The following is a 25,373-nucleotide window of genomic DNA, read 5'->3' on the forward strand; positions in this document are numbered from 1 at the left end:
CCCCTGGTCAGTTCCCACCCAATGGCAATATCTGAAAGGCTATGTGAGTGGCTCCCCATAGCTATCCACAAGCAAGGGGTCATGTGAGGTCATAGGCTAGATGCCAGGAGGGAGGAGCAAAGCGGGGAAGCTCAGGTCTGCACAGCATGAACTCTTGTGATGTGGAAGAAAGGCACATCTAAGGGCAGTCTGAAGGAATCTGGAAGACAGGACCTAGAGGGAAAGTGATGGCATCAGAGGCATGTTTAGAATGAAAGCAACAGCTAGCCAGGGTCAGATGCGGCCAGGCATATAACCTATGTCTGGCCTGCAGTTTCTCTTACTTTTACAGAGTTGTTAATTGTTCAAATATGAAAAGCACTATAAGGAGGTCCCATTTTCCCTTTACCCACGTTGCTACCTGTCATCTCACACGTACTAAGGTAGTTTCTCTGCAAGCCTAGCCTTTTTTTGTTTTTTCACAGTCCTAGGCATTGCACAAGGAGCAGGTGCTGTTCTCTGACAAAAGCTAGCAGCCCTCCTAGACTCACAAATATGAACAAGGATAAATTCCAACTTGAAGCTATTTCGCAAGCAGGCTAAGTCAACAAATCTTGGATATTGACTGGGTTTAGTCCTTTAGGAACTGACTCAATATTTTATGAAACTGACTTAGAAAGTTCAGGAGGTCCTCAAAATAATGGAATTAAAATAGGATTTGTGATTTCCACCAAGTGCTTGGGTCTACAAACCACAACTGCCTGTATTAATATCTTTTTGAAATTTTTGATTGTGGAGAAACTCCAGAATTTGTGTCAAAAGTCTGTCATTGGAGTGTTGTGAATCTTGGAAGCACCTGCTTCTCACAGGGAACATTTTATAGGAACTTGATATAAGGAGAAGAATGCCCACTGGAAGCTATGAGGATGTCAGCATCACAGTCTGTCTTCTATTACTATAGCAGACTGGGTAATGACAGACAGAGACAGAAACAGATAGAAAAACATAGAGTGACACAGAGAGAGGCACAGAGACAGACAAAGACAGAGAGACATACAGAGAGACAGAGACAGAGAAAGGGACAGAGTTGTTTTCCCTCACAATGTTGTTTTGTTTTGTTTTAAATTTTAGTTTAGAGGCAAAGTCCTTAGTACCCAAGGCTAGCCTTGAACTCTTGATTATCCTGTGACTACCACCAAAGTTCTGGAATTCCAGCCCTTACTACCATGTCTGTTTCATAGTTTTAGAGTGTGAGATCCCCAAGCCCAGGATTTGCTTGGCTTCTGTTGAGGGGATCATGCTATGTCGTGTTATGGCAAAAAAAAAAAAAATAGACAGTGGTATAGGAAGAGAGAGTAAAGTAAAATATAGCAATGGAAGACAAATATGTTTTAATACCACCTACTGGGTTCATTCCCAGGAAAACTAGAACTCACTCAAAGAGAAAGGCATTGATCCAGTCACAAGAATCTATTCCCATGATCCAAATTCCTCTCCCAGCATTGAAGTAATAATGACATATTATTATTCTGGAGGGCAAACTCAAACAGTAGCAGTTTGGTTTCATGACAAAAGGTTGGTCTGAGGCAGACAGGTTATCTGGTGTTATCCCAGAGGGCTGAGTGCCCAGAGCAATCACTGGAGTTAGGTATAGTCTAGATCTTAAGAGTTCCTAAACTCTACATGTTAAAGGTTTGGTGTCTAATTGTGAGGTGTGGAACCTTTCAAAGGTAGAACTTCCTGGATAGCTTTTGAGTTATTGTGAGCATGAAAGGGATGGTTTCTTTCCTCATCTGTTTTTCTTCCTGACCATAAGACAAGAGGCCTTGCTCCAACCAGCCATGGACTTGACACCTCCAAAACTGTGAACTGTTGTGTGTCACTTTTGCTACCCCACCTTGCTACCTTTGGGAATGGTGCTACCAGCCCCTACACAGGTTCCCTTGAATCCACAGATAAAAAACACAAACACACACAGTTGTTCCATTTCAACTCGCCTTTTGGCACAACTGCTGTGTACTACTTATCTCCTGACTGGAGAAGCATGCCCTTATCAATAGTCTTAGTTCCTCTCTAAATTTTAGTTGCTCCGTTACATCTAGTCCCTGTTAAACACTCCCAACTACCCACCTGTGAGAGTGGCCTATGGCCACTCCATCCAAGATCTCACATGGCAGGTCACCTTTTCTCCCTCAGCAGCATGGCAAACTCTTCTCTCTCCTTGTGTCTGTCTCTTGCCTTCAAGGACCCAGAAGTCCCACCTATTTCTTCCACCCAGCAGTTGGCCCATGGCTTCTTTATTGAGAGAAAAGAACCAACTAGGGAATAGGACCTTAGCATCAGAACCACCCCTACAGTGAACCAAAACAGGACTTTCTACTTATAAATTCATTTATCAGTAGCAAATGTCTGACTAATACAGAGTCTTTATAAGGAAGAGGGGAAGGGAGAAGGGAGAGAGCAATGTGATAAAGACTCAGCATTTTTTTTGTTTCTTTGGAAATAGAGGAATTGGTTTGTGAGCCAAGAAAGGCAGGTGGCTTATAGGTACCAAAGGCAAAACAGATTCTCCCTGGGGGCCTCCCAAGGAACATGCCTGTCCTGATACTTTAATTTTAGGCCAGTAAAACTCACATTTGCCCATCCTTCCTCCCTTCCTTCTAGCATTGGAAATGTCATGAGTCTTATAAACCCTTAATTCCTCCCTTTGTCCCTGTTCTGCACCCTCCCTCTCTAGTTTTTTGAAATATGATCTTGCTATGTAACTCTAATTAACCCATACATAGTATGGCCTAATACTATGTAGCACAGGCTGGGCTCAAACTCCTGACAACCCTCCTGACTTTGCCTCTCCAGTGCTGGGATTTCAGACATAAGCCACTATGCCTGGCTCCATTTCTGACTTCTGACTCTCCAGAATTATGAAGTAACAAATCTGTGTTGGCTTAGACCACTGGCTCCTTGTCGTTTGTTCTAGCAGCAGTAGCAAGGAAAGAATGAATGGAGCCTGCCACCGAGCACTGCCTCAGCTGCTGCCATCCATGTGGCTTTTAACAAGGTTTAACAAGGTTTACTAACTGATGTTTATAGTTGTCATTGATGTTAGATTATGAAATTAGGGCTTGTCTCTAAAGGATATTGTTTGTAAAACTGTCAGTTTCATTAACAAATAAGATATATTTTTAACTTGTCAAAAAAACCCCAAAAAACAGTATTCTAAAGCCAATTTTCGGGCTCTTGAAGATGAATCATATCCTAGGCTCTTAGGACTGTTTTACCTGCTTATTTTTTTTTTTAATCACAGAATGCATGTTTTAGTGGGCATTCTTTTCTGGTAAAATAAAAAACCAAATTATACATTATAGTAATATATTAGTATATTCTATACAAATATACATGTTATACATATATGATAAGTATCAAACTTAGAGTTAACAAGTCAATATCTGAGGTTACTATGAAGATGCCAGACTGTTGAGGTTAAAAAAAGGGGGAAAAAAGCAATGTTTGTTTTATTCCTGTTCATTTGTGTTCACTCAGGACATATTCCAGTTTCTAATCATTTCAAAATTGCTAGGTCACTCACTGAGTACCACGCCAGGATCACCCAACAGAGGAGAAGCTAATCAGAAGGCATTTACTTTGGAGGTCACCACCTTTGCAAGTGGCTTTGTCGCTGCTATAGTTGATGCTCGTCATGGACAGGAAGGAAAACAAGCTAGCTAGAATGCAGTCTGGGACAATGTTTTCAAAGAATGTTTGGGTTCTTACTTGTGAGAAGGCAAAATTCTAATCTGGGTACTTGCTGTGCTCTGCTCAGCTTTCAGCTTTCAAGTTGGTTTGAAAGGGGCAGGCAGACAGAATAAAGAACAGAGCACAGAGAAGCTGAGATTGGGTGGGCTGCATGCTCCAATGGAGGTTCACCAGCAGGAGCCTGGAAATTGACAGGGATCTGGGTTTAGCTAATCTCTGTAGTAGGTCTGTACAGGGAAGCTTTTCAGATTGCCATCACCACTAAAGAGGAAGCTGTGGCTGGCAGTTTCTGCATACAGTGGTTAAAACACTGTATGTTGACCACAGGAAGGTTTTGCCATTTCTCTGCTTCTGACCTGGGGAAGAATTTGCCATTTCCATAGGTCTTTGACAGAGGCATGCTGTCAATAATACACATTCATCCAGGACTTCATCAGTTGTAGGCTTCTCTCTCTCTCTTTCTCTTTCTCTCTCTCTCTCTCTCTCTCTCTCTCTCTCTCTCTCTCTCTCTCTGTATGTTTTATTTGTACTCGAAGCAACTAACTCCTAAAAGTGTGAAAATTAAGAGGAGACTGGGGTGTGGGAAGAGAAAGTAAGGGTGGACAGCCCAGCATTGTGATGCGGAGGCAAGGGGAAAGCTTGTGGCAGGAAACCTAAGGGGTCACTGCTACTGTTGGCTGTATCACAAACTATCTTATGTAAGCCCAAGGGTGAATGTTTCTGTAGCATGCTTCACTCAAGGCCTTCTTCGTTCAGTAACTTTACCACGGAGGTTGAGTGCCAGGACTTTCTCCAGCCCAGCCCACCCCCACTTTGCTTATAGAGAATTCCCGGAAGGCCTGACTTAGCATGGTCCCAGAGCAGTTGAGAAGTGAATGCCTTGGCACCTGGGAGCTGAGGCAGCCCTGGCCTGGAGCCTGTCTTAGTTGTTAGCGCGGGTTGAAACCTCCAGTTCCCAGAGCTTCGGGGAACAAGGATTCAGTCAGCCCTCTCATGTACCTTTTGTTTTGGGGAAAACACTTTTCAGCCAATTACTCTTTTGAATCTGTTGTGGGCAAACAGAAACATTTTGAATTTTGCAGCCTCTGCACACAGAGTAAAGGTATAATGCACATCCCTTTGTCGGCTCTGACTGCTATGCCCACGCCCATGTGTACCCCTGTGTCATCACACCAGCTAGGCATGGATGCCTGCCTGCATCCCTGGTAGCCACAGGCCTGGCAGTTATGCTCAATGTATTTATAGGTTCAGTAGCCAGGGAACATCCGTGCTGTTATGTAACACTGGAAGCTCTCTCTGTTTAGGGAAGTGGCCTTATTAGAAAGAGAGATGCTGCTTGGGGACCCAGTGTTGGTATTTTCTTGTACAGCTAAGGCAGCTGCTGAGCTGCCTCTGCTAAGCTAGCAATGGAAGGAAAGTAAACGGGTCTCCAGAGATGTCCAGATTTGTTTCTCGCTCGCTACAGGTTTGCCGCTCTCTTTACTTGATGTAAGACATTTGGAGAGGAAGACATAATATGGGCTTGCCGATCCCACGATGCCCAACGTGTGGTTCCATGCTTAATGCATACTTTGACTGGCTGAATGCCTGCTCTATTAAACAAAACTAATGCCCAGCTGTATAGGCAACTGGAAGACATGGACCATGTTTATTTTCTCAGAGAACATAAATTTGAGGTATATATCTTAATGAGAAAACCATCACCACTTGTATTTCCCTGCCCCACCCTTCTGGGTTTTGTTTCAAAACATTCGTGTCTGCCATGTTGAGAGGGGAGTTACAATGGCGGTACAGTGGAGCTCCTGGCCAGCTTGCAGCTGAATGCTTTCCTAGTGGTGCACACCACGTGTAGACAAGAACAAAAAGAGTACACCAACGCTTGGTTCAGAATCACTGCGCAGCCTCCCCACTCTGCCTCATGCCTTCCTACTGTGTGTCTACCCAGGAGTACGTTTTTTCAGTCTTCTGACCTACTTATTCTTTTTTAGCCCATTGCCAATACTTTTTAGACTCAAGTTCACCACAGGGTCTTTTGGAACTTATAACTTAGACTCCAGACCCTAGAGTGGGCAGGCACCCCACAGAGAGCCAGACAGGTTCCACCTCAGTCTTGCTAAAGCCTTCCAAATGGGAAAGTCACCTTTTCATCCAGTGTGGCTTCATTCTTTCACAACAGGGTGCTATCCTTGTTATCCAGAGACTGTGTGACTGACAGTGGGTGAGAATCCGCATCCAACCTGTCTTCTTATTGAAATGTTTGTGCCAAAGGCAAGCTGAGTTCGTTTAGCTGATTGCTGCTAATCTGACAGCATCATAAATAGTTTTCCAAATGTCTCCTTTTAACTTTGAACAAATAACTTGCTTATTAAGACAGGTGACATTTTCGTGTCAGAGTCTCTGAACTTCAGAACTCTTAGTTTTTCAAGGCCAGGTCCTCCTCCTCTGGGCCTTTCCTGAGGACCGTAGAACATTTGCAACATCCTTACTTCCACCAAACATGCATCCACATCCCCTCTTTCCATGGAGGTTTGGAGAATGAAAAGTGTCTCAGGATATTGTTGAATGTCCCATGGGGTTATTGCTCCCCCTTGGCAAGTTACACCCTAAGGCAGTGGTTAAAAGCATTGCCTGTATCAGAACTCAGCAATGACACTTCCTCCTATGGTTTAGCAGCCCATCTGGATGCTGTTGACTTTGGAAGTTCTGTGCTAGATATGAGTGGACAGGAAGTACTTTACAGTTCTTAGATAAATAGGTAGACATGCATATTTCCTTCCTGTGAATAATTTCTAATCAAGGTAAGATTTTAAAATGTTTTGTGTGTGTGTGTGTTTATGCATATGGAAGTCAGAGGACAATTGGTGGAAGTTAGTTCTTTCTTCTCACTATGTTGGCCCCAGGACCCTGGACCTGGGAACTGAACTGAGGTCAGGCCTGGTGACAAGTGAATTTATCCAGTGAACCATCTCGTTGCCCTAACTTTGGAGAGACTAGTACAATTATTCTGCCAGATACACAGAATAGTAAATTTCTCTCTCAGTTCTTACAGTCATAGATTATTGCATCTCTCAATCCTCACTAGAAAAGCTTTTTTTTTTCTTTTGCAGTAGATAATATAGAGACCCATCACGGTACAATATGTAGAGAGTAAGGGACTGTGGAGTACTCAGCTTTAAATGGGACTTCTCAATCATACTGCCTCCTATCCGAACTCAGAGATCATTGTGGAAAAGGGATGGGAAAAGTCTGGGAGGCAGAGGGAGTGGATGCCTGTAGCAAGCCTGTATTGCCAGACATGAAGGTGGAGTTGAGTACATGAACTCGTGGTGACTGGGACTGTATGCACAAGACTTGCACAGGCTCAAACCAACCAAAATGCCAGCATTGGTGGAGGAAGACTCATGAAGTCCCACCCCCATATGATGGCATATCAGATTTGGTGGTTGCTGGGAGAGGAAGAGCCAATTTTCTTCAGGAATGTGAACCCTGAGAGGCTACCTATTTTCTGTATGTGCTGCATACAGGCAGCACTAAAAGGAGGGAGAGAAGGAGGGAGAGAGAGACAGAGAGAGAGAGAGAAAAAGAGAGAGAGAGAGAGAGAGAGAGGGAGGGGGGGGGGCGGGGGGCAGGGGAGAGGAGAGGAGAGGAAAGGAGAGGAGAGGAGAGGAGAGGAGAGAGACAGAGTGCAGAAAGACAGAGGAGAATGAACATGAAATTGGGAAGGGAAAGTGGGCAGGGGGTAGGGGATAAATTACAAGGGTGAGAATAGGGATAGATTTGATCCAAACACATTATATTCGTGTATGAGTATTAAAATATTTGAAAAATAAATTACAAAAAGATTTGTATTTTAGTTAATTCTTTTAGAACTGGTGATAGTCTTATGTTGAATGCTTTGTTTTATAGTGGGTCTTCCTCGTCTATAGAAAGTTTTAATCTTGGCATGAATAATTTTGTGCTTTAATCTGTTTTATTCTTTTACATGTTCATGTAAGATGGTAAGTGGCCCAATTTATATCCTTTTTGACCTCTCTTGTACTATTATTATTATTATTATTATTTCTTCCTCTTCTTCTTTTCCTCCTTCTCCTCTTCCTCCTCCTTCAACTATGCTCCCATAGAGATGTTGAGAAATGTACAGACGCAGATATGTCAGCCACACGTTAGACTGACCTAACCCTTCCTCCTTTCCTAAATTTATTATTACTACTAGTTTTCAGCACTGCTGCCCTCCAGTTAAAAAAAAAAAACCAAAACTTCACAATGCCTTCGTGTAGCCACCATTACCTCTTAAATAGCAAACCAAGGATGCAAATATATTCCCATTTTAGTCAGACTCAAAACTGTGTTGTATAACCTTTGCTTTTAGGTCTGACCTCTCATGCTGAGTTGGGCATGGTGGTGCATGCCTGTACCACAGTGGCACTTGGCAGGAAGAGGCAGGAAAATGATCGGTTGGTTGAGGGTCATCCTCACTTACACAGGCAGCCTGAAGCAGATGCCGATGAGCGAGACCTGTGCAAAAGGCCTGCCCGTTGTCTCTCGGGCTGTGCAGGGCACATTTGCTCTTGCCTTTACTCTGCCTCACTGGAGATGACTTCCGTCTTTGCATGGAGCCATTCCTGTTTTGTCTGTCTGAGAATTTCGTACATGTGTATAAGGTAGTTTGATCAAATCTACCCCTTTCCCTCCCCTCTAATCGCTCCTCTACCCCACCCCCTGCTGTCATTCCTTCCCAACTTCGTATGTTCGTTTCTAAAACCCACTGTGTCCGCTTAGAGCTTCCTGTCTGCGCATGGGTATATGGCCACTTACTGAACCATGGGTAGCCTCTCGTAGGCTACATTCTTGGAAGATACTGACACGCTCCAACCCTGCCCTGCAGCCATCAGTTGCCAATGGCTCCTCAAATAAGGGCATGTCTCCCTGAGCCCCTTCCACTCTGGGATAGGATTTTGGCTGGCTTGATCTCATGCAGGTCTTGTGCACGCTGTAATTGAGCATCTTCCCTTGAGTGTCTGTCTCCTGATGGGTTGACCCAGATTTCTTTGCCTTGATCTTTGTAACTCTTTCATCACCTGCAACCCGTCCGTCCTTCCTTGATTCCCTCGGATCTTCTTCGTATTCCTTCACATGGCTGATCCCTGAAACCAAGCAGAGCTAAGGGTGCCAGGAAGGTACTTGGGAGGGCCTATTTAAGCAGGTCCTGTCCTGAGAATACCTGCTCAGGTATTCTGAGTGTCCTTAACTATCCCGACTGTTGCAGGAGTAAACTCTCCCTTCTCTACTATCAAGCAAAAAGCACAGCTTCTCTCTGCCTTCAAAATGGTCCCGGCATGACGTCTGCTTTCAAACTTCCCAAAGTGCTCAAGTTCCTCACCTTGCCCTAAATACATCACTTTTTATCTTGTAAGGCCTAGGAACATGGGCATCAGCAGCAAATGAGCTCCCTATTTTCTGTTGTTAGTTCCTGGTGGGTCTGGAAAAGTCCTTTGCTGAAATGAGGCTCTCCTGGTGCCTTGTGCCTGTCTCCCTATGCCTTCCTTGTCCAGAGTTCTGAAGCAGCAGATGCTATCTGTTCCTCTGCAGTTCTTGTTTCTAACCCAGACCACTAAAGCCCCTTGAGGAAGATTTGAGGCCTTCTGATCCACCCATGACCCCTTTGAAACACCAATGCATGATGCTCTTTATTGCTGGGTGTCTAGTTTGCTATTTCTCTATCTCAACTTCTTTTATTTAGAAATGGTGCACTGACCTGATTGAAGTATTCTTAGCCTACCTCAGCTTATAGCCATGGTGTGTTTGAAGCAGGGCTTGACTTATTGGCTTCCCTGGCCTGTCTATCACACATGGGATAAAGGGGGCTGGCAAAAATGGCTGAGTTATTTAATTGGAGCAACTTTATTCAGGATCAATTAGTATTTGAGCTTTAAAAGCATCTACTCAAAGTAATAATGCTATCCTGAATCTCTGGGATTATAAAAGGAATCACAGAAAACTGGTGAAATCCGATAAATGCTTGAGGTTTTATTAAAAATGAGGAGCCAGGGCTGGAGAGATGGCTCAGCAGTTAAGAGCACTGTCTGCTCTTCCAGAGAACCTGGGTTCAATTCCTAGCACCCACATGACAGCTCACAACTGTCTGTATGTAACTCTCATTCCAGGGGATCTGACACCCTCACACAGACATATATGTAGTCAAATCATCAATGTACATAAAAATAAATTAAATAAGAAATAATAAAAAATAAGAAGCCAGTATCATTTTTTAAAGTGGTAAGTGAGTCTTGGTCATCTAAAGTGTCTAATGTTATGGAAGGGGTATCTAAAATTATTCCGAAATGAAAGTTTTATTTTAAGTGATTGCAGGTATTTCTCTCTAAGGTGACTTGGGCCACTTCTATTTCTTTGGCAGTTGGTATATTAAAGAGTTGATTGTGGAAAAGCTGTTAACATCAAATATGGCTTTCGTGCAGACATCTGTACCTGTCTAACTGTAGTTTATGTCCTTGCTTGTGATCATTCCCCACCTTTTGCTTCTCCTGCATTCACAAGCTAGTTCCCCATTCATGTTCCCTCATCTAATAAGCATCGATAAAGGCAAGTACGGGCTTAACCTCAAGGAATGGAGATGAACCCACACCGCCGTCAGAGGGTGTATAAAGTGGCGGCTGGAGAGCCACAGACCGGAGACAGGTAGCACACAGCGCAAGCACAGGGATGGTACTCAGTAAGGCATGAGTGGCAACTGAGCTAGCCTATAGGGGAACATCAGCAAAAGCACCCTGAAGGTGACTCACACCTGCTTTCAACCCAAGCAGGGGTTAGGATGAAAGTACTGAAGCTTACGTAGGTGGTAAAGCCTCTCTATCTGGGGCATCTGGGGAGTGAGGGAGTGACTAGCCTGTTAGTGTAGCACAAGGGGAGCTAGTGAGTAGGCCGAGGGTGGGGTGAGGCCAAGCTGGGCACATAGAAGCTGTCTTAGGCCTATCACAACCAACAGTGCCACTCATGCTGGGCCATGACTGTGCCCTCACTCTTTAGATAAAACAGCGACATAATCCCCAACCTAAGCATTTCCTCCCTTTTTCTCTCACCAATTACTGTGGCTTGGGTGCTTCCTAAAAATACAGTAACTCTGACAAAGATGAACCTTCCACGAGAGGCCCTAGGGGTTGGGAACACTGATGTACGTTTGAGCTTATAAAGGTATTAATGCTCAATATAGATTTCTACTTAGGCAATAACACAAAAGGCAGTGTTTTTTCTTCATCCCTGCAAAACGGTGAGAAATGATGTTTTCCCCTTCTCTATTCACAGGGAAGTCAATGTCCCAAACTGTTCTCTCATCCTAAAAACTCCTATGCTGCAGCACGTGATGCTCTTCTCAAGGAGGGCGATGAGTTTCTTCTTTTTAAGCTTTCTGACAGCTCAGCGGTTACTTTGTCAGTGCTTCAGTTCACTCTTAGCTATTCGTAGCTAGTTCGAACGACACAACCAACCACTTTCCTAACCCATGAGTGTTTGGTTCAAGACCCTCAGGCGCTCCCTGGCTGTTTGCCAGGCAGTGGTGGCGCACGCCTTTAATCCCAGCACTTGGGAGGTAGAGGCAGGCAGATTTCTGAGTTCGAGGCCAGCCTGGTCTACAGAGTGAATTCCAGGACAGCCAGGGCTACACAGAGAAACCCTGTCTCGAAAAACAAAAACAAAGACAAACAAAAAAAAAGCTTTCTGACACCATTATTTATGCTAAAGTTGGGACCATGCATCTGAGTAATTTTTATTAATGTAGTATCCCTTGATTTTTTTTGTTTGTTTATTTTGAGAAAAATGCCAGTTTTCACATTCTGAGTCTCTTCATCTTTGCCAGAAGCTGCCGAGTAGGTAGATGGCAGTGTGCTTTGGCTGCTGTCGAACCAAGGATGAACTTTACAGAAGTAGAATATTCTCCCACAGTACAAGTGGTTTCAGGGCTTACTTCACACAGAAGATGCTACATCTGCATTTGTGGTCACTGATTGGATCCTGACATGTAGGCTTTCCTGCCCTAGATTTCTGCAGATCTCAGCATCACTTAGTCATTTGCTGTGTGCTGAGCCTTTCTCCATCATGGACGATGCAATACGCTGTGAAAAATGCCATGTATGGGGTAAAGACGCCATGGTACTATTGTAACTTGTACTTGAGGAAGCCAATAAGCTCAGCTTGACATCCACTTCCTATTGTAAAGTCTACAACATATGTGTAACCCATTCTGCTGTTGTATTAGTTTACACATGCTCATTCATGCACATGCCCATGCATGGGTAATCTTAAAGAGAGCGCAGTGTCTGCCTTAAGCTTGCAAACACTTGGCTATGACAACCAGACTGCCCTCTTTGTGATTGTGAGCTGTTCTCATGTGCTGCAGAGCAAGTCAGATTTCAGTTTGGGAGATGATTGACATATGAAAGGTATGTTTTAGGTGAAGGTAAGGTGCATTTCATATTATCCATAGCATAAGAGAAATTGTAAACATAAAGTGCAATATATTAACAAACAGCTTGGGAACAGTCAACTGGCTGGTAAAGACCCCAGTTTGGGGGAAGGATGTCATGATTACCGGCCTCCTGGGCCTGGGGCTGAATCCTCTGTTCTGCTGGAGTATCTTTGGCTTGTCTATAGTCTCTCTTGTATTTAAGAATGTAGTATATGGCATGCATTTGCACATCCAGGAGACTTGCAGCCCAGATGAGCTAGCTGCACCCTGTTCGGTCTTTATTATTTGACTGCAGGCTGTCTATCTCTCCCTGGGCTTAATCTGCTGTACATTTTATGATGTTTCACTGGGAGACGTAGTGTGGATTTTAAACGTAACTTACCTCTTTCCACAAAACTAAAGTCTTCCTGGAAACCAGACAAAAGTATTACCTTGCATTTTGACCCTCAAGTTATTTTGTTACTGTCTGCATGTGGACCGTTTCCGAGCTCACTGTTGTATGGAATGTACTTGTGTGGTTAATATAACAAATGAGGAACTGGGATAGACTCACGTTTGTGACGAGAGTAACCAATGGGGCGGCTTTTGTAAGTTATTCGGCTGTTACTCCATAACAGGAGGCGTCCATACTTGGTTTTGATTGGCTGAAGAGAAACAGTAGATCTATTTCAGCAGAAAAAAGTACTGACACGATTTGAATCTTTAGCAAAATTAATGACAGTTGGAGGAATTCCCAGCTGCACATGTAACTGGAAGTGCTTAACTACCCAATTAATCAAGAATGGATGAACTCAGTGAAACACAAAATTTAATCAGTTTGTGCGGCACTGGAGTTGAAAGATTGCACGAAAGCATTTCTCTCTATTGACTGCAACTCCGAGTGGCCTGTGAGATGCTATACAATCCTGCAGTGAAGCGAAAAAATAGTTTTGTATTTTCTTTTCATTCTCCTTCATTTCTACAAATGTTTGTTGATGCCTCCTGTGTACCAAACTCACCTTGGGGATATGACGATGAGAAAGATAACCCACCTGCCTGTAAGTAGTTATTCAACATGCATGCAATTCAGCACAACTTGGGCTGGAGGGATGGCTAGGTAGTTTAGAGCACTTGGTGTTCTTGCTGCTCCTCCAGAGGACCCAGGTTTGGTTCCTAGCACTCATGTGGTAGCTTTCACTCATCTCTAACTCCAGTTCCAGGGGACCCGATGCTCTCTTCTGGCCTCCATGAACACCTACATGCATGTGATACGCATGCATACATTCCATCCACACATAAAAGAATAAATGAATGAATCTTACTGAAAAAACTATATACATTATGGAAGATCTCTATCAAGAGAAAAGTTAGAATTTAGCCCTGAGGTTCCTGAAAGCTAAAGTGAAAACCAAACTATAAATAATTTTGTACTGTTGTCTATAGAGACACAGAATGCCATGTTGTCCTTTAGTTTTTGTTATCTCTAACCCAGGGCTTTAATATTACCAAGAGTTGTCTTTATTTAGTAGTCTGGGTACAAGTTGACTGGATATTAGTCTTTTATGTTTGTCTTAATTTTTGTTTGTTTTTAGTTTTTGAGGTAGGCCTTTGTATATGGCCAGACTGTCCTTAAACTCATAATTTCCCTGCCTCAACCCTTTGAGCACTGGAATTACAGATCCGTCCTGCTACCTCTCCTGGGTCAGCCTTCTGTGCCCTCAGGAACACACTCACAGGAGCTTCTGCATATGGCCACTATGGACACACCCAGAGCCATCACATGTGAGATGTTTTGCCTGAGGAGTTCCGAGGTGAGCTGAGGCTGGCCCTCCATTAAAAAATAAGCACTGGTATCTGCCCAGGAGAGCATTGCCGTCTTCGACTCTGTTTCCTTTAATCTGGGGGGTGGCTCTTCCCTGACACTGTTTCTGCTAAATCGAATGTGTATTCTGCAATTATGTACCTCCATTTCCTCCATACTCGGCATCTTTACAGCATGTCACACTAGATGGAGAAGGTTCTGTCATGTTCTGCTGTTGGAACAGAGCAAGAGACTAATCAGTAAAGCCGAGCTCCCTGGAATCATGTGGGGGAACAATGACAGCTTAAATGAGAAAGGCTTGTGTTTCAAATTCTTATTCTCAATACAGCCCCAGCTTCCACACACAGAGACATTTTTGCTTGTCCGTCATTGTCAACTTTTATGCTCTCTGGCTATAAATAACTCCTGGAACAACTAGCCAGCCACATTTCAACAGCAATTTTCAAAACTCAAGTCACATGCTTTTAAAAATCCTTCAGGATTTTTTTTTAAGCAAGAAGGAATTTTTTCACTCATTTCAATCTTGTTTATATTACTTAGCATTGTCTTGAAGTCACATGGCTTAAATTGAAAACCCTTTTCACAGACTATCAAAGTGAATAGGTGATGATTGGGCAGACTCATCAGATAAAAAAGTTCAACATTTTAAAACCTTCCCACCTTTGCATTTCTTGAGTTAGCTCTGACATGTTTCTCTGTGTCTTGGCTGAACAGTGTTAGATAGGTCAAACACTAATGACAGTTTATCCATGGACCTGAAATAGTCTTTAAAAACTATACAACAGAGATAGTGGCTCACAGCTGCAATCCAAGTCCTTGGGAGGCTGTCACAGGATGACTGCAATTCAGGGTAACATAGTGATTTCAAGGGCTAGCTGGGCTATATAGAAAGGCCCTGATTCAGGAAAGAAAAATTAAGACAAAGCACCAAAATATCTTCAAGTGAAAATGACCCAATTTAAAAACGTGGATTTTTCTTATCTTGTCAAATATAGTCAACTAATCCAGTGTTTTGCACACACTGGGCAGTGGGTAGATTGCACAATGTCCAACATCGTATCAAACGCATTTGTATGTTCTTTGGCAAAAGTTCATGTCTTCCTTCTTCTTCTCTTTCCACACTGCTAGCATCCTGTTAGTTTCCTAGACACAGTCTACTGAAGGCTCTCCCTCCATGTAGCGCTCTCTCACGCCTGCTCTGCAGCCTTAGACTCTCATTCATTCGTTAACTCAGGTACAGTGCCACTGCCTACTGTCTGACTTCACGTCCCTTCTCCTGGTTTTCCTGGCTTGCAGCAAGTTCCATTTATTCTCCTTAGCCATTTTATTTCCTGCTGTTCCTCACCATGGACCTCTGAGCTTCTCTTTCCCCCAACACATAAAGCTAGGCCACTGTGCACTCTACCCTGCCTTCTCTTGGCTTGACAGCATTGTCCTGAAATACCACAACAGACTATGAGATAGACCAGGCTCTGTCTTCTGCACAAATCATGCTTGGCTCATAATCCCCAGACTCTGCTTTCTTACAATTCATTAAATTGTTCTTTTATTTCCCTCCTTCTTTCTCTCTCTCTCTTTCTTTCTTTCTCATCCTTTCTTTCTTTCTTTCTTTCTTTCTTTCTTTCTTTCTTTCTTTCCTTCTTCTTTCTTTCTTTTTTTTTTGATACCAGATTTCAGCACCAAATTGCTTTGTTTCGTGAGCACATCTCAGACCTATACCATTTAAGGGCAAGAAATATGCCTTCTAATCTTCAGTATCTACAATCTTCTCCTTCCCCCATTCTGACTACAGAAAATGTGGCCATATAAGCTGACACCAGCCCCAGATTTCATTTTAACCAATTCCCCTTATTGTCCTCAAATTTAAAACCAGGCATTTAATTTTGTCAACTCGGATTAATTTAAGCCACACACCTCTATTCACTGTTTAGAAGAAAGTCAAAACTGTGAACTGATCTCACCTAAAAAACAAAGAGCACTGGTTATCTGTGCACCTGAGATGTGTGTATGCACTGCCCCGAGTGAACAGACTTCCAGCTCTGTGCATTAGAAATGCTCATTTTTCAGAATATAGCTGGGCACAACAGGGAGCACTGTGCTCAAAAGAGAATTCCAGTCACTGGCAGCCCTGGGATTCCAACCAGGCTGGAGCTGAGATGCTCACTCTGTGTCCACTCTCCCGTGGCCCACTCTTCCCACTCACTTGTGCTTCCTTGTGAAAAAGAAAGATTATCAGAGTAAATTCAGGTCATGGTTCCTGCCACAGCTTCATTTCAATCAATAATTTCATATTTTGGCCAAAAACATTTCTAGCAAAAAGAGAGGGGGGTTTCTCTCTTTTGGAAGACAGATATTCAAGCCTTCTACTACTGATTCAGAATCTTAGTCCCCTTTTTCTTTGTTTTGGGGAGGAGGACAGGCTTTTACCAAGTTTAGCAAACTGGCCTCAAACTTACTCTGTATCCTAGGCAGGCCTCAAACTTGCTATCCTCCTGCCTCAGACCTGGGCCACTAATGCCTACTCACTTTGGTTAATAGCAAATGAAAGACAAGGCAATTAAGTTCAGTAGTGACATTCTTGTCTTTAGCAATATTTGATTGTGAGCTTGACATAAGTGTGTGCCCTTAACTCCTACTACTCTACAGGCTAAGGAGGAAAGACCACAAGTTCCAGGCCAGCATACTGAGTCCCAAGACACTCTGGCTTACAGAGGAAGATTGTATCTCAAAAGAAAAACAACAAAACAAGCAAACCAAAAATAGTTGAGCGCATGTGTTTTGACACCAGTTCAAATGAATGCTTCTTCACCAAGTACTGTAAGACAGTTCCTGGAGTTAGAAATCTTGTTAAGAGCAGACCTTTCAGATCATTCAGTTGCCGCAAGTAGAGCGTCAGCCTCCCTGACTGGCCAATGGATAACTCAGGCAGGTGGCTACTTCTCAGAAGACCATGATGGATTGCCAGAGGGAACATAGTGTGTTTAATGATTGGGAATTTATTCTAGTGGGCTGGGGGTGGGGTGGGGTTAAACTACCTTTAACCTCAGGACCTGCTAATCCACCAGGCTACAGAAGCTCTGTTGGGCCTGGTTAATAGGCAATTAGCAAGAGCATTGAGGGTTGGGAGGGGGATCATCTGGTGGTTGGCTACTCTGTCCTGACTGCAGGACCTTGGCTATATTGCTTAGTCTTTAAGCTTTATTTACTTTAATGCAGACAATAAACTCCACCTCTCAAGTTTTTATGGTAGCTAAATTAGATAGTATCTGTAAAAATACAGCATTATTCCCATCAAAGCCTCATTTCCTGGTTCTGAAGGTTAAACGTGGAATGAGTTCTTTTCCATTGGCATAATGAGGGCAAACAGAGAGAACACAGAAGAGCAGATAGGACAGAAAACAAGCTTTGCTTTCTTTCCATGTGAACCCACAAGGGGAAAGCTGGTACCCAAGGATGCAGTGAGCCCTCCAAACCTCAGATGCGATTGGCACCTGCTGGTAGGATGAATAGACATTACAGGATGCTGTGGAAGGGTCACCATGCTGCAAAAAGTGTTAGAAACTAGATGTAATGTTATCAGTTACCTGGAGGGACATTTGGTCACCGGGTAGTGTCTGTGAAAGGGTCCCACCACATCTTCAGATATTCCAAATGACTAACTTCTACAAACATTTTTTTGTGATTTTGACTTATTGTTATTTTGTGTGTATTATGAGTGTTTGAATCAGTGTACCTCATGTGTGTGGTGCCCACGAAGATCATAAAGAGGGCATTAGATCCCCTGGGAGAGTTGTGAGCCACCAGATAGGTGCCAGGAATTGAACCTGGGTCTTCTGAAAGATCAGCGTTTTCTCTTAACCACTGAGCCATCTCCAGCAGCCCCCCCCCCAATGCTGCATTTTAATTTAAAAAGAATACTCGTGCCTAAAACACCCACACAGAGTTTTAGATAGTTCTCTTTTTACTTAAGATCCATAGGCTCTAAGAATTTAGAAGACTGTTGGCTAAATGGAAAAATCCACACTTACAGCCTTGGGATGGCTAGAGGCTTCTTGAGAAAGATTTTCTTCCCTACAAAGACTTGACTAGTAGAGAGTTCTGGGGCACCCAGCCTGGACCCTGTAGAAAAAAAGGAGTGGGAAACACTGTGTAAAAAAAAAAAAAAACAAAAAACACTGTGTAATAGTGACGGTTAGTTTCAATTGTCAACACAGTTTGAGAAGACTGTCTCTTCGAGGCCGAGGCCGGGCAGTGGTGGCGCACGCCTTTAATCCCAGCACTTGGGAGGCAGAGGCAGGCGGATTTCTGAGTTCGAGGCCAGCCTGGTCTACAGAGTGAGTTCCAGGATAGTCAGGACTACACAGAGAAACCCTGTCTCAAAAAACCAAAAAAAAAAAAAAAAAAAGAGAAGACTGTCTCAAAGAGGGGTTGTTTAGCTCAGGTTGTCTGTAGGCACAACTGTGGGAGATTGTCCCAGTTACATTAAATGATGTGGGAAGGCCCAGCTGGGTCTGGCTAGTCTCTGCTTCCCCAGATGGAGATGCGAGCCACCATCCCCAGATATACTGTTTGTAGCTCTTATTGTACATTATTTCCCCTCCCTTCCCCCCAATTCCGGTCACTGTACTAAATGACATTAAAGAGTTCAAGTTTCAATAATAAGAGGTACTTTGGTGAGAACACATTGGCACACTTGTGCAGTTTTCTTTAAGAACGCATTCCTGGCCCCATATATGTTATAAAACAGCCTTAACGAAGAAGTGACACCTTTTCTACAGTACATAAGCGTCACCTTCATGAGTTGTCTTGTTATTCCACAGTATAAATGAGGCATACTGCTGGAAAGCATATCTACTGTATATAAACCATTGCTTCTGTCAAAAACCACAATGTAATGACTTTGTGATTGCTTGCCTCTGTCAAAAAACATAGTGTAACGAATTCAGCTTATTGGTTTTACTGTTGCTGTTGGTTTTTTTTTTCAGTCCTGGAATTGGGCAATACCATATTGTCTAAGACAGAACTAGTGTGCTGTTGATCTGAGCAGAGGTAGGGAGTGTCCTAGGGACAGAGGGAAGCAGAAGCTAGGGACAAAAGGAGGAGGACTTTTCAGATCCCTTTCCTTGTAAAGGTTTAGACACAGAGGACTTGCTTGTCACACCAGCTCCAAATGGCTGTTTGGGGATCTGGTATCTTTTTCTCTTTATTTCTCAGAAGCCTGTTAAAGAAACTCAGTTTCTACCCCATGGCCTGGAGCCGCACATGGACGACTCGTTTGGTCTAAGCTATTGAACTTTGTGTAAGAGCTTGATCCAAATCAGTGAGCTACAGATTTCATTGTACTTTTTGAGATGAAATCTCACTGAGTTGTCCAGGCTGACCTAGAATCCCAGGGACCAAGTGATCCTCCTGCTTCAGGCTCCTGAGTAGCTGGAATTATAGGTACATACCACCATATCCGATTGACTTCCTGTGTATGTCATTTAACAGCCCTTGTGCACAGTATTGCAGTGAATTTTCATATTTACCATTCATACATATGACTCTGGGTTATTCCTCTCTAGGGTAAATTTCTTCAATAATACTATCAAAGTTGTTCTTGCCTAATTACCTCTAAATTATTCTATTGTTCTTGTGTGTGTGTGCCAATCCCGTGCATTCAAGTGTATAGACAGATGTGCACGATCACATGAAGGCAGAGGTTGAAGTTGGTGTCTTTCTTGATCATTTTCTTCTATTTATTGAGATAAAGTTTCTCACTGAGCCTGGATCTCACTGCATCAGCAGCCGGTATAGCTACCTAGCTTGCTTTGTGATCCCCTGCATCTGCCTCCAGGGCACTGGGATTATGGTCAGGTCACCATAGCTGCCCGGCTATTATGTGAGTTCTGGGATCCATGCTCTAGTCCTCACGCTTACAATGGGAAGTGTTTATCCACTGGGCCACCTCCCCAGGATTTATCTCATGGTTGGATTTTATTCTCTAATAGATGAAAATATTTCATTTTCATTTACGTTACCTAGAAAATAAGTTAAACATTTCTTTTTCCTAAATCAAGATTTCATTCTGTCCTGGAAACTCTTGATGTCATCCAGATCATCCTTAAACCCATAGTAATCCTCCTGCCTCAGCTTTTCGAGCATTGACATTGCAGGTTCCACCATCGTATCAGTACATATCATTGTCCTGTTTTTATCTTTTTCCTATGGAGAGTGAAGAAGTGGGTTGTTCATCTGTTTGTGCTAATATTTCAGAGCTCACTGTATATAAAGAACATCAGTGCTTAGATTAATTTTGTGACACTTTTTTCTTTTCACTGTTTAAATTTTGATTATTATATCTTCCAAGATACATATTTAACTCTTTAATAATCAGATTTGTCAATCATTTTAAAGAGTGCTTTAAACTCAAGCATTTTATTAAAATATTTTAGGCATAGTTTCTCTCTTTTTCTTGCTCTGTGTGTATGTGTGTGTGTATGTGTGTGTGTGTGTGTGTTGGTGCATGTGTTGCCTTTAAATCTATTCTATATTTATTTATTTAAGGAAGGTGATTATGGCATATATTCCAGGCTAGCCTCAAACTTTAAATCCTCCTGCCTCCACCTCATGCATACTTGGGATGGCAGGTGTGTGGTACCACACATGGCTTAAATGTAAGGTGCTATGAGACGTGACTTTGGAATCTCTCATCGTTTTCTTTGCCACTGTCTAGGGAACTTTCCCAGCATGTTACTGCACAGCTCCTCTGTCACCATGGGTTGGGAACACTTGCTGGGACACTCTCCCAGACAGGGACTGATTAGTGGATTCTGAGTTGCTTCCTCGCTCCCGGCCAGGCAGGGCCAATTTCTGTCTCCGTATCTTTAGCATATGAATATCTGTTTAGTAAGGCAGGGTTTTTCCTCCTTTCTTATTCTTTTAAGATTCCTCCCTCCCCCCCAAGAAGCTTCTGAGTATTTCTTTTTCCAGGTAAATTTTGCATTATCTGTTAAAATATTACTTTTCACTATTCTTTCCCATACAAAGTCTCTCAGCATGTGGAGGTCGGATGCAAACCCCCACCCCTTCAAGTGGAGTCTAGATAGTATTGAGTACTCCGTGCAAGTTCTCTCTCCCTTGAGGCCACCTTCTTCATACCAATCTGACCTGTAAGGGGCAGCTTTGGGCTGGGAACTCTGGAAACCATTAAACCTAGGGAGCCTCCCTAGCCTGAGATAAGGCTTGAGTCTGTTCCCACTTACTTCCAGTCACCTCAAGGCTGAGTTTGGAAGAGGGTGAGGTGCTAGAGATAAAGTCCAGAGCCTTGTGACTGCCAAGCACACGCTACCCAATGAATTGTATGCCCCGGGCTTCTATACTTCTATTCTTCATGAAATATGCAGGTTCTGTTAGCTATATATGTGCATTTTCTCACTGGAAATTTTGATTGAAAAATCCAGTCCCATGAATTGTCTCAATAAAGGTTTTCGCCAATCAGTTCCGAAGGCTACAGAAATGGCATGTTTATGGTTCAAGTCCTTTCTCACCCTTCTTCTCTCAAAGAAAGGTGTGTTATTTCTGGCTTTATCTGACAGAGAAAAGTCTTGTTTCTTGTGAGGTCACAGTGACTGCCCTAAGGTGAAGCAAACATATCACTATGTCTCTATCCTGACTGTTAGAGAGCTAGACCCAGATGGGGAGAAGGATTTTTGGAACTGCTCTGGGAAGCACATGAAAAGGGATCATGGGACAGTCACCTGCTTTCCAGAAGATCACAGCAGCCCCTATTTATAAAAAACAGATGCCTGAGCTGCAGGCAGCATGTCTTGTAGAGGCCTCGGGGCAGGGTTACCTCACTGATGGCTCTGCTGAAACTTGATGAGTGGCACTTGAGATGCTACCCTTGCATGGAGACCTCATGCTGGAGCTAATGCCTCTAGGAGCCAGCACATGGATCAGCCAGGTGGACAGTCCAGATACTCACTGCTGTCCCATGTGCAAGCCATTCACAAGCTGTCAGCTCACCAAGCTGCTTCCTGGTATGGCGGCTGAGCCAGTAGTTAACATGGTGGCTTGAAGTTACTTCTGGCAGCTCTCTTCCCTTTCCCAGCACAGCCTCAATTTCATCACTCGTACAATGATAAAGTCCTTGTTGAATGTGCAGAGCCTTCCAACTTTTGTTTTTCCTCAGCACCACACGGATTTTTTTCTTCACTTTTAGTGATTGATTGAGGAACACATACACACATACACACTGACTGAATATCAAAGCCATTTTTGGTCCACATAAAGCAACTTTTGTTGTTTTGTCCTTTTCCCAAGTTTTATGTTGAGTTGGTTCCATCTGTTACCAGTTTGGCCCTCACACTGTATCATTTTTCCCTCTTTGAGTTGTGGACCCAAGAACAAGAGGAAGCCAATTGACCTGTGAAAGAGACATTGATTCTTGGCCAAGAAACGAAATGTGAAATAATCTTCTCAAATTGACTTTTTCAACCCCTGTGGATCACAAAATTATAGACAAGAGATGAAAAGAAATGAGGCTGTGAATGGGTTGTTGTCAACTTGACGGGATTTAGAATCACCGTGGAAACAAACCTTCAGCAAGGAAATTTCTAGATTGGGTTAAAGGAGGTGGAAAGACCCACCCTCAATATTCCATTCATAGGCTTTGGTCCCAGCTGGGGTCCCCTGCTAAATCAAGAAGAGAAACGGCCCTGAGCTGCAGCAGTCACGCTTCTGTGCTCTGTGGCTGTGGATGTAATGTGAGCATATGCCTCATGCTCCTGCCTTGCTCACCACAATGGACTGTATGCTCAAACTACAAATCACAATGCAGCCGTCTCCCTCTAGATTGCCTTTGACGGGTTATTTTGTTTCAGCATTGAGGAAAGTCGCTAATGCAGAGTGGGGGAAAGACGAGCTAATAAGGGGGAGGAATATTCATGTCACTTCTGGGAATAGATGGGTTAGGGGGTTAGCTTCTGTGCGTTTTCTTTCCTTTTGTGGTTCTTTCCAGTGGCTTCCATGACAACTGTCAGCTGTCATAGAACTGGAGGGTTTGTCACTTAGCACACAGATGGAATTATAATGAAACCAGAGGTCATCTGGTAGTCACTCTAGCAGCCATTTTAGAAGGAATCAGCTGTGTTCAATGCATCTGGAGAGGAACTTTTGACCTCTAAGAATCTAGTCACACGATGGAAGTAGGGTAGATGTTCATCTAGATTGTCAAGGCTGGACTCAGGGTAACAAGGCTGGTGTAAAAGTTCCCCGCTGCTGGGTTAAACCTGTAAATCTGCTGGCTCACACCTCAGCTTCCCCTTTCCCAGATGCTGGAAAGGGGACAGAGGGTACCATCACCCTCACCTTTGACCTGCCTGTTGTTGCTCCATGGACCAGTGGTAGTTAGTTCAGATTCTTGTGTTCTGCTCCTTCAGTGGGTCTCTTCAAACTGTCAATCCAAAACAACATCATCTGAAGCACGGGAAGTTACAACAATCACCAAACTAGGTCAACCAACCTTATAACTGATTCTTTTTTTCTTTTAAAGAAGTTATGTAAAAACCATGATTAAAGATTTTACTACTTTACATTTCACAGATAAAAAAATTAAGATAAATATTGCATTTTACTTATTTCTAGAATGTATATTTATATTAAATGTCTGTATCATTTTATTGTAATTATCAGGAGTAATACATAAGGATGTAGTGTGAACACTGTAGGTAAGTTATCACTTAAATGGAAAAATAAAGACCTGCCAAATGGGGTGGTGCATACCTGTAATCCCAGCCCTTAGGGAAGGGCCAGAAGTTTGCAAGTTTGAAGACAATTAGGACAACATAGGAAGGTCTTGGCTTCGTAGAAAGACTGACTTTTCCCACCAAAAAGCAAGCTATGTCTGATACCACATGCCCATAATCACAGGAAGAAGCTGAGGCAGGAAGATTATAAGTTCCAGGTTACTTTGAGCAACATAGTATTGAGAACATACCTGAACAAACAGGGGACTAAAGATATAGTTCATGGGAAAGACCTTCCTGACATACTCATGGCCCTGGGCTTTGTCCCAGAGTTACATGGTATTTCTATGGTTATCTTAAATTGATCTGCTTATGTCCAAATGCTAAGTCATCATTAAAATAGAGACTAATGAAATCCACAAGTTAAAGCCTTGGCAGTCTAAAGTCATAGACCAGAGTGTATGGATTTGATAGGACAGTTTGAGGGCCTGTTGTACTAGATACTGAACTTAAACACAACTAGGACCCTGATACCCTGGGTGCCACCTCGAAGATCCATGGGCTTGGTTTGGGAAGGTGATGAGAGAGAGAGAGAGAGAGAGAGAGAGAGAGGCATCAGCAAGAGAAAGAGGGAGACAACCTACAAAGGAAGAGGTTACCCAAAGCCTTTTATATATTTTGTCTTGGAGTCATTCGGTCAGTCACCTATCCTAGGAAATCTAGGGAAAATACCAGGACAAGAGCGCTTCCTCTGCAGCACAGAAAAGGATATAACAGAGTTACTACAAGCTCAGTGGTAAGAACAGACTCAAAGCCACGCTCTATGGCCATATTAATAGTAAAAAGACTGCTAGGAAAATGCTAATTTTTAACTAAGTTGGAGATTCACTTGTCTGATGTCAGACAGGAAAGTGACATTTTGAGTGTTTCCACAACATGACAGCTCTCAGATACACACGGAAAAATCTAATGGCTCTTCTCTCACATAGAGGCCCTGATAGCACCAAGCAGATGACTGGTATCCATGAATGGACAGCTGCCCTGGTTATTGGATACTAACGACTGAAGAACTGTGAAGACCTACAGGCAACAATAGCAAGACTCTATCATAGCATTTTACAGCCAAGCATTTGTAGATTATCCCTTCTCCTTGCTTTAATATGATATATGTTAGCTATATCTAACTACTAAAATTGCTCATAAAAGAAAGCTTATTTCCACTTTAGGAGGATTAATAAGTAAGAGGGTTTCTGAGCCTAGAGGTAGAACAGAAAGAGACTGAAATGGACATGGGCTTCTTTTGAAGTGGTAGAAATGTTCTAAGATTAGAATGTGGTGAGAACTGATTTGTAAGGCCATTAAGTCATTGGAATGTGTGGATTTGGGGCTGGTGAGATGACTCACCTGATTAAACACTTGTTTTGTAAACACTTGTTTTGTAGCCTGAGTTTGATCCCCAAAATCCATGTAAAGGTGGAAGGAAAAGAAGCAACTCCACAAAGTTATTCTCTTCCTCTAACCTCCACAATATGCCATGGCATGCATGTACCCCATTCTACCCCCACATCACACACACACACACACACAGAGAGAGAGAGAGAGAGAGAGAGAGAGAGAGAGAGAGAGAGAGAGA

General features: G+C 43.1%; 1 protein-coding gene across 1 annotated transcript in view; it reads left to right on the top strand.

The window, feature by feature from the left end:
- The window catches only part of Cacnb4 (calcium voltage-gated channel auxiliary subunit beta 4), a 136,097-nt gene that overhangs the window by 55,104 nt on the left and 55,620 nt on the right, over positions 1-25,373 (top strand). The window lies entirely within an intron of this gene.

Source organism: Grammomys surdaster, unplaced genomic scaffold (genome assembly GCF_004785775.1).
Source record: "Grammomys surdaster isolate TR1022 unplaced genomic scaffold, NIH_TR_1.0 191, whole genome shotgun sequence".
In the NCBI taxonomy this organism is placed as follows: domain Eukaryota; kingdom Metazoa; phylum Chordata; class Mammalia; order Rodentia; family Muridae; genus Grammomys; species Grammomys surdaster.